Source organism: Cavia porcellus, unplaced genomic scaffold (assembly GCF_034190915.1).
Source record: "Cavia porcellus strain 051 isolate PalLab524CR breed Dunkin Hartley unplaced genomic scaffold, mCavPor4.1 scaffold_30, whole genome shotgun sequence".
Lineage (NCBI taxonomy): Eukaryota > Metazoa > Chordata > Mammalia > Rodentia > Caviidae > Cavia > Cavia porcellus.
In genome coordinates this window covers 44002281-44011962 of record NW_026947513.1, presented here as the reverse complement: position 1 = coordinate 44011962, position 9682 = coordinate 44002281, and the positions used below count along the sequence as shown (strand labels likewise).

At 31.6% G+C, this 9682-nt stretch overlaps 1 pseudogene; it reads right to left on the bottom strand.

Moving 5' to 3' along the window:
• The window catches only part of LOC100724446 (UDP-glucuronosyltransferase 2B17-like), a 52138-nt pseudogene that overhangs the window by 25437 nt on the left and 17019 nt on the right, over positions 1–9682 (bottom strand).

Here is a 9682-nt window from a genome sequence, read left to right as displayed (position 1 = left end):
AAAGATAGTCTAGATACACATAGGAAAAAAAACAATAAGCAAGGCAGACAATTAAACAGAATTGAAAAATAAAGATGTAACAGCAGAAAGATAACATATCAACAATTAACCAATAAATAACACTTATAACTTAAATGTAAATGACCTCAGTTCACCAATTAAAAGAAACAGACTTGCAGAATGGATCAAGAAACAACATCCACACATATGCTGTATATAAGAAACCAGTATAATCCGAAAGGAAAGTCATAGAATGAAAGTCTAAGGATAGAAACAGTACTTCATGCAACAGGAATCCCCCACGCACCATAAAAACAGGGGGTAGCTATTCTGTCTTCAGACAATGTGAGCTTCAAACCAAGAATGACACAAAGAGATAAAAAAGGTCACTACATACTAGTTAGGGGAAAACTTAAAGAGAAAAAGAAAATCTTAAATATCTCGGCACCAAATTAGGGAGCACTAAGCTATACAAAACAAATGTTTCCAGAAATGAAAAGTCAAATTAGCAACAACACAATTATAACAAAGGCCTTAACACCTGACTGACAGAAACAGACTGTTCAACTAAATAGATAATCAGCAAAAAAAATAACAGAAGTAAACTACACTTTGATTAAATGAGGTTAGTGTGTGAACACAGTGTTTTACCCAACAACATCAGAACATACATTATTCTCAGAAGCACATGGGATATTCTCTAAAATAGACCATATACTAGTCCACAGACTATGCTTAAGTAAATGCAAAAAATTGAAATTATCCAATGCATGTTATCAGATCATAGCACCATGAATTAGAAATGAATGACGTAAGAACCTGCATAAAACAAAGAAACAGGTAGAAATTTAATAATGCACTCCTGAACAATCGGTGTGTCACAGAGGAAATTAAACAATATCTACAAGCAAGTTAAAACACCTGAGGCAATGGGATGTAATGAAAACTGTCTTTAGAGGAAAATTTATTGTGTTGAATTCCCACATCAGGAAATACAATGAACACAAATGAAAAACTTGATGCTACACATTAAACATGTGGAAAAAGAAGAGCAGGTTAAGAACAAAGCCAAAGCAAGGGAGGTAACGATAAAGATCAGAGCAGAAGTAAATGCAATAGAGACTAAAAAAATAATACAAAGAATAAGTGAATTAAAGGTTTTGTTCTTTGAAGGAAAAAATAAAATTACTGGAAGTTTAGCACAGTGGTGTAAGTGTCTGCCTGGCAAGCACACAGTCATGATTTTGATTCCCCAGTACCAAAAATAAATAAATAAATAAATAAATATAAAAAAGAATAAGTACATTTGATAAGTCCCCCTACACAACCTTGCATAAAAAATGAAAGAAACCTCAAATTTGTACAATAAGGAATGAAAAGATTGAAATCTGTATCGACCTTCTGGAAAAACAGAAGATCATCAATGCTTATTTCAAAAGCTCCACTATCATAGATTTGATAACACAGAAGAAAAGGATAGATTCCTAAAAATACATGAATTACTAATGCTGGGTCAAGAAAATGTAAAAGAGCTGAATAATTCAATTCATTAATAAAATAGAAAATATAATTAAAAAAGATGTTAAACAGCTGAATAACTCAATTTTAATTAGCAATATAGAAAATATAACTAAAAACTTACCAAAAAAGAAAAGCCCAGGTCTAGATGTATTCACGGTGGAATTCTACAAGAAATTGAAAGACGTTTTAATGCTGACAGTCCTCTAACTCTTCAATGAAATTGAAAGAGAAGCAATTCTCCCTAACTCATTACAGGAAGCAAGTATTACTCTAATACCAAAGACAGAGAAAGACCCAATGAAAAAAAAAGACAAATACAGGTCAATCTCCCTAAAGAACATAGATGCAAAAATTTTCAATAAAATATTGGCAAACAGAATGCAGCAAATCATAAAGAATATTATACACCACAATCAAGTGGGATTCATCCCAGGAATGCAGGGATGGTTCAAATACACAAATCAATGAATGTAACCCACTTTATCAATAGAGCAAAAATAAGAATCACCTGATAATTTCTACACAAGCAGAAAAAGCTTTGATGAGGTCCAACACTTATTCATGCTAAGAAACTTACATAATATTGGAATTCACGGTCTTTAACTTGATATGATAGAAGCCATCTATGACAAACTAATACCCATTATCACATTAAAAGGAAAAAAAACTGAAAACCTTTAGTCTACAATCAGGAATAAAGAAATCTTTTATCACCACTCCTATTCAATATAGTGCTGGAAATACTAGCCAGAACAATTAGAAAAAAGAGTGAAATAAAAGAGTATGAATAGGAAAATAAGTTAAATTATTAATATTTCAGCATGACATGATACAACACATAGCAGTTCCCAAAAACTCCACTGAAAGACTCCTAGGAATAATAACAAAATTCACTTATGTATCTGGATACAATGCCAACACACAAAAATCAATAGCATAGCTATACATAAACAACAGAGTCCCTGAGAGAGAAATAAGAGAAATCATATCCTTTAAAATAACATCTAAAAATAAAATACATAGAAATTAATCTAAGAAATGAAGTAGAATTTCTTTTCAGGGAAAATTATAATATTCTGAAAAAAGAATTCCAGAGGATCTCAGAAAATGGAAAGACATACCTTGTTCATGGAAGGTATGCTAGTGGCATTTTGATTGGAATTGCATTAAAGCTGTGGAAAAAAATTTAGCAGAATGGCCATTTTCACAATATTTGTTGTTCTTGTTTTGTTCTATTTGTTTCCATGAACAAAGAACAACTATTGTGAAAATGGCCATTCTCCTAAAATTGTTCCACAGATGTAATGAAATCCCAATCAAAATGCCACTAGCATACCTCATAAATATAGAGAAATCATTCCTAAAATTCATCTGGAACCAGAAAAGACCCAGAATAGCAAAGGTAATTCTGAGGAACAAATTCAAGGCAGGAAGCATTACTACCCTGGGCTTGAAGTTATACTACAAAGTACTGCAATAAAATTGACATGGAACTTAAATTAAAATATACCTAAAATCAATGGAATAGATTAGAAGATACAACTACATCTGCAAACACATTCAGTCATATCATCTATGATAAAGAGGACAAACATGTTCACTGGAAGAAAGTTTCTGTATTAAAAGAAGCTATAAAAACAGGCTATTCATATGCTGAAAAGTAAAACTAAACCCATGCCTGTTAACATGTTCTAAACAAAAATATAAATGGATCAAAGATACAAATATTAAAACCAAAATACTAAATCTTCTAGAATATAAATTAGGTAGAAATCTTGAAAACATAGGGTAAGCAGGGAATTCATATACAAAATTCTAACTGAATGGGAAACAATACCCAGAATCAATACCTAGGATCATGTCTTATTATACAGTTTTGGCATATCTAAATAAATGCCCAAAATAGTGAAAAGAAAACAAACAAATTTGAAAAAAAATATTAGTCAAGTGTCCCTTAGATAAAGGACTTTGGTCCCAGACATATAAAGATTTTAAAAAACCTGTCCCCTGAAATTCAAAGATTCAATCCAAAAATGGCCATCTGAGATGAATACACAGTTCTCAGATGAAGAAATACAAATGTCAAACAAATACATGAAAAATGTTCAGCTCATTGGTCCTTAGAGAAATGAAATAAAACCACACTGAGATTCCATCTCACTCCAGAAAGAATCGCCACGATCAAGAAACCTACAAACAACAAAGGCTGGAGAAACTGCAAGGAAAGAGGAACTCTCCTGTACTGTCGTTGAGAGTACAGACTGGGACAACCACTATGGAAGTCAGTCTGGAGGTTTCTAAAAGCTGTGACTAGAAGTCTCATTTGACCCAGATATTCCACTTCTGGGCATATTCCCAGAATATCTGAAAACTTTGTACCACAGTGATATATGTGCACCCTTGTTTACAGGAACACAATTTGTAATAGCCAGATCTTGCAAACAATCTAAATGTCCATCAACTGAGGAATGAATAAAAAGGATGTGGTATTTTTATACAATGGAGTACTGCTTAGCTATAAAGAATGATCACACTGAGATACTTATAAATAAATGGATGCAGCTTGAGGTCATACTCATATGTGAAATAAATCAAACTCATTTGTGTAGATACTGTGTTGTTTCACTCATGTAAGAAATGATAACAGTACATAAAATACAAAATCCTCAATTAAATACAGTGAAATGGTAAGAATCTTCTCAAAGTGGGAAAAATAACATCTCTGAGAGAATGAGGAAAAAGAAAAAGGAAAGGAAAAAGCCTCTAAATTTGTATAAAGACACTTAGGATAGTTAAGATGATTGTGCTACAGTCTCTATAAGTGCATGAAACAAAACAGCTGACATTCATTGTATTGGAACGATTGTGCGTGTTTGTGTCTGGTGATATGAGGAACTCTGAAGATCACTGTGCATAATCACAACCTCAGTTACCTGTCTACCACTTTGTTTGAAAGTCAATGTTTTGGCCTCTGCTATTGCTATTTTTCATTTTTCCTGTTTTTGTAGTAATCTGTTTTTATTTTTTCTTCTATTACAGAAATGACAGGTATACACATAGAGCCTTATACATGTGAAATTTTCCTAAATACTCTATGAGATTTGATTATATTATGTATGAAGAAATGAATATCTACTTTTAAGAAAAAGACACATTATGGTATCTATTGCTGATTATGTATCCTCATGCAGTGTAATCCACTAGTGTTTTTACTTTTTGTTCAGAGTAGTTTTCATCTCTTTGAATTGCTTAATTTCAGCATACATGATGTTATGGACAGCTAATTTTTAAAGAATGAGAGACATTATGGCAGCCATTATTGATTTTTATTGTCTGCTTTTGAAAACTTGTAATGCATTTATTACAGTTTTGATCAGTTTTATGCCATTTGATTTTGTATGAATTCATTATGTGTGAATATATAGATAACTATTTAGAATAAATCAAGAGATATTATGGTAGCCATTGTAGATTTCCTGTTCTCTTGCTCAGAAATGTGTGTCACTTACATTGTTTCTTCTGTTGTTCTTTGTTCTGTTTTATTAGGTTTAGTTTTACAGACTTTAAAATAAAAAAGAGTTATTATCATTTCACTTATTTAGATAGCTAGCATAATATGTTGGTTGAAAATCATTTGAAATTTATTAATATAGACAGGTGTTTTCCATATGTCAAAAAGATAATTATCTTTCTGTGCCAAATAGTTGTTTAGAAACATCTTTGTTTCAAGAAGTACTAATCCTCCACTGAGCAGTACACACGTGATTGCTGTAGTTATGAAAAGAGAAGATATGGAGAATTTAGGGCTCTCTAAACATAGGCTTTACAAATGGCTGCACACAATACTTTGACTCATTGTTTCATTTTCAGTTATTTTTCTATGTGTTTTGAGAAAGGAAACATACCAAAGTAACACAAATTTCTGGTTATCATGTCCTCAGTATTTTGTATACTGAGGTGGTAGAAATAGTGAACTAGAAAAACAAGGTTAAGAAGTAGTGATCTGCTAGGAGGAAGAGGGAATATTATACTAATATTTTACTTTATTGTTAAGGAATTAAACTCTCAGAACCTCAGTTTTACTCCTTTCTTGTTTTGTCTAGTTATTCAATTATATATGATTATTTGATAAAACAAAAATAATAACTAGAAAAATTCCAGTCTAAGATAGAATAGACTTTAATTATTCAAATCAAATCTATCATTGGCTTACAAGGTTTAAGGAAGCAAGCTTGTTAAAACGAAGAATATTTGTTAAAGAACCGATATTTTGTAGTATATATTTGATATTCCTCAAGAGATGGGCTCTGATAAATCTCCCATGAAATAAAATACTTGCATTAACAATGTGCTGTGAAAATGGCTAAATTCATCATGTCTTCTATTTTTCCTAAGTCATTGTTTATGACCCTACAGCTGATCCTGCCCTTCTTCTTACATCGTTGCTCATATAAATGTGATTCTCCCAGAATTCACAATGTACTTTCACTAACCCCACAGGCCAGGCCATTTTCTGAAATTTTCTATTTCCTTACAACTTAAATTTTCCATTTTCCTACCGTGTCCTGATTCCCTTTGGCTTCCATACTTCACTTCACCACTATCTCATTTTTGCTCCAAGACACTAATATTCATATTTATTAGTAAGTTGAGCTCTGGTTATATTGAACTTTTTGTCCTCTATTTTAGCTATATATATTTAATTCATCTTATCATTAAGTTCTACCTGCCTCTGAATTTTTACACAAAAATTATTTACAATGGGTTACGTTTTATTGAAACTGAAAATATAGCTGAAAATACAACAGTGGTAAGGCTTCATGTTTGTCTCAAATCAACATATTGTGGGTTCAGTGATACTCATTCTTTTAAAGTTCATGATGAAATACATGTGAAAATTAAATTACAACTGTAAATGGAACACTGAAAATTGAATTGTAGGTTCACTGAACAGTATTGCATTGTATGTTTAAGTCACCAAGGCAAAGATGTTATACAACATGGAGGATCATCTCTTAATGACTCTATCCATGGCAGTGGAGTTAGATGAAGCTTTCTCACTTGTAAAGCCATGTATCTGAACAGCTCTACTTTTTCTTTTTTTTTTTTTTTCTTTCCTGTCTTGACAAACTTTTGAAAACGAAACAAACAAAACTTTATGAGAACGAAAGTAATGATTACAGCACAAGCCAGGAGGAAGCCAATCACATCCAGAGAGTGGTACTGGTACCATGTGAGGTTCTGGGCAAGAGGCCTCAGATGCTTGGCCCCTTGTGGCGCATGACAAACTCGATCCAGAAGACTGCTCTGTCCAGTGGCCTCATTGGTTGATCATGGTGAATAGCTGATAACCTCATAGTATTGTGTTTATAGCTGAAGGAAAATTAAACAAGTTCAGAAATATTTAGAAATGATAGAATGAATAATTTTGGAGGATCTGAAATTGTTCTAAATGTCAAAATCAGTACTATAATTTAAAGACAAAATACAAATCCTTGGTAAGTTTCATCCAACATTTGTGAGTAACTTAAGGAATGATTACAGGAGTAACTAAAAACCAGTTTTGAAATTTATCCACAGCTTAGTCATGAAAACTATAAAACAGAATGCCTTTCTGGAATGCTGCACAAACTTTATGTATCATTTTATAATAAATATCTCTTATGAATTCACAGCTAAATGGCAGGTATAAACTCTTTTAAAATTTGTGTTTCTTCACATTTCATTGTAATTCCTCTGTAATCACCCTCAGTGATTCTTCTTATTCCTTTTACAGGATGTTTCTAAACTTCACACCTTGGCTGAAGCTTGCCTAAAGCTTTTATCCAATAAAAGTGATGAAAAATATTATTTTTGCACTGCCACTTGGTTACTAATGATGGATTGCACTTAAGAAAGTGTGTATTCCATTATCTTTAATTCACACTTATTGCTACTTTCTTGGAATTTATGTAAGAAGTTATCATTTAGAATGATGAGGAGGTTTTTAAAAGTTTGTACTCACGAAGGGTTGTTAATGACTTTCTTCAGTGCATTTAGCAAATCTGTAATTGAAATTGTGTGGAAATCCAGTTTAACAGTTGCTCCTTTAGCCTCCATGTAAACAATGTTATCATGTTGATCCACAAACAGGGGAATGCCCACCATAGGGATTTCATGGTAGATTGCCTCATAAACACCATTGGCTCCACCATGAGTTATAAAAGCTCTAGTTTTTGAATGACCTAATGTGGGGTGAATGTCAGCAATATAATTAATCATAAAGGTTAGAAATACAAAGTGAAATACACATTATGAGTCACTGAAATGGTGCTATTTTACATATAAAGATTTTATGCCTATGAAATGCAATGATGTCCCTTTTATGTCTCAGAATAAAAATTAGCTAACCCACTGGAAAGGTAAATGAATGTTACCTGGCAGATACAGTAGATGTCTTTACCAAAGAATAAATGATCATCGTGAAATGTCATGTGTGCATTACAACATATTCAATTATAGTTCAATCACTTATTCTGACATAAATTTTCTGCATGTCAGCAGCATACAGCAGTGGGAATAAAGCATGTGATATTAAATCATGATTGCAAAATAAAATTTTTTGCCTTAAAGTGTCACACCAAAAAATAGAATTAAAACATTACTGTAAATACATGAAGATTTTTTTGATTGGTTTTTATAAAAGCTTATTTCTGCAGAAATCAGGAATTGGTATTTCTCAAGCAATGATTGAACTAAAGAGAGGGGAAAAATAGAATTTATTAAAACATCCCTGTTCTAGAAACAAGTAAATTTGAAATGAGAACCTTAAAATTGTTTCTAAACAATTGTTCCAAAAAGCCACTTGCTACAAATGATTTTACTTCCTCTTCCACTGGAAATATGCATAATAAAGTTTGGTTTAGTTTTGATTTTGTAAAAAAACATTCTCCGGTTTGTTTCTTTTTGAGCAAGCATTAGCCTTACAGACTTACACTTTCAGTATTCCTTCTCCAGCAGCTTACCAAGTAGGTCATTCTGGGGGATCCACTTCCATACCTGAGTGTTGGCTCCTAGGGTATCTGGTTTCTTGCCATCAAATCTCCAAATCACCTGTTAGGATATAGTTTGCATTATACCATATTTTGAGTTTTAAAACATAGAAAACAATTTAAGTGCCTTCTAAGGAATAAATTTTTAAAATCAGCAGAAAGAGACTACATATTAACAACTGCAAAAAAACCCTGATACAAATAGAACAAAAACAATTTCTATAGTTATTTTATATCTTAATGATTTGAATATACTCATGATATTTTGTATATAGCAATTTAGATAAAAATTGAATTATATTGTATGTAGCAATTTATATAAAAGTGTTGAATTATTTTAAAATTGTCTGGCTACATTAATATTTTACAAGGATTAGAGTATTTCTTATATTGTTATTTACATTATTATATATGTTTATGATACCTTCTTGTTCTAATGCTATCATTGACTAATTTTATAATACCATTATAGATTCCAAATAATTGCCTGTGTTTCAATCAACATGCAAACAATATCACTTTGATCTGTAAATATCTAATTCAGATAATCAAATACTGTTTTATATTAATTTATTTTTTGCAGGACATATTACATATTTTTTATTAAAATTTTAATTCCTTATTATAGAATATATTTACTAGGCATTTGTGAAAATAATTCATTATATCACTACTGTTAGAACTGTAATCTACTCTATGTTAAATACAAAGAGATGGTTTGCAATTCATAAGTGATACAATGTTTCAAAAAAGAACATATGAATAATTATTTTTTAAAGAGTCTTTCATTTCCAATGACACCATAGAAAATTTTCACAGCTGAGCTTAATTATCTACTGTTATAGCTTAAGCATTTCATTACCCTGTGCTACACTAAGGTAATGTTTTTAGTAACTCCATGATTCTCTGTTAAACTGGAGAAACATTTACAGGAATTAGAGTTCCCATTACTGTTGGAATGTTAAATGCAACTTCAACTTCTGGGACAAAATTTGGCATAGAAGAATACAAAGTTTATGCACCTGACATTGACCAAAATCTATCCTAGTTCATAGCTACTTATAGAATGAATGCGTATTAGATATGGGAGAAACATGTTCCCCATTATATGCTAGGGAGAAGGTAACTGT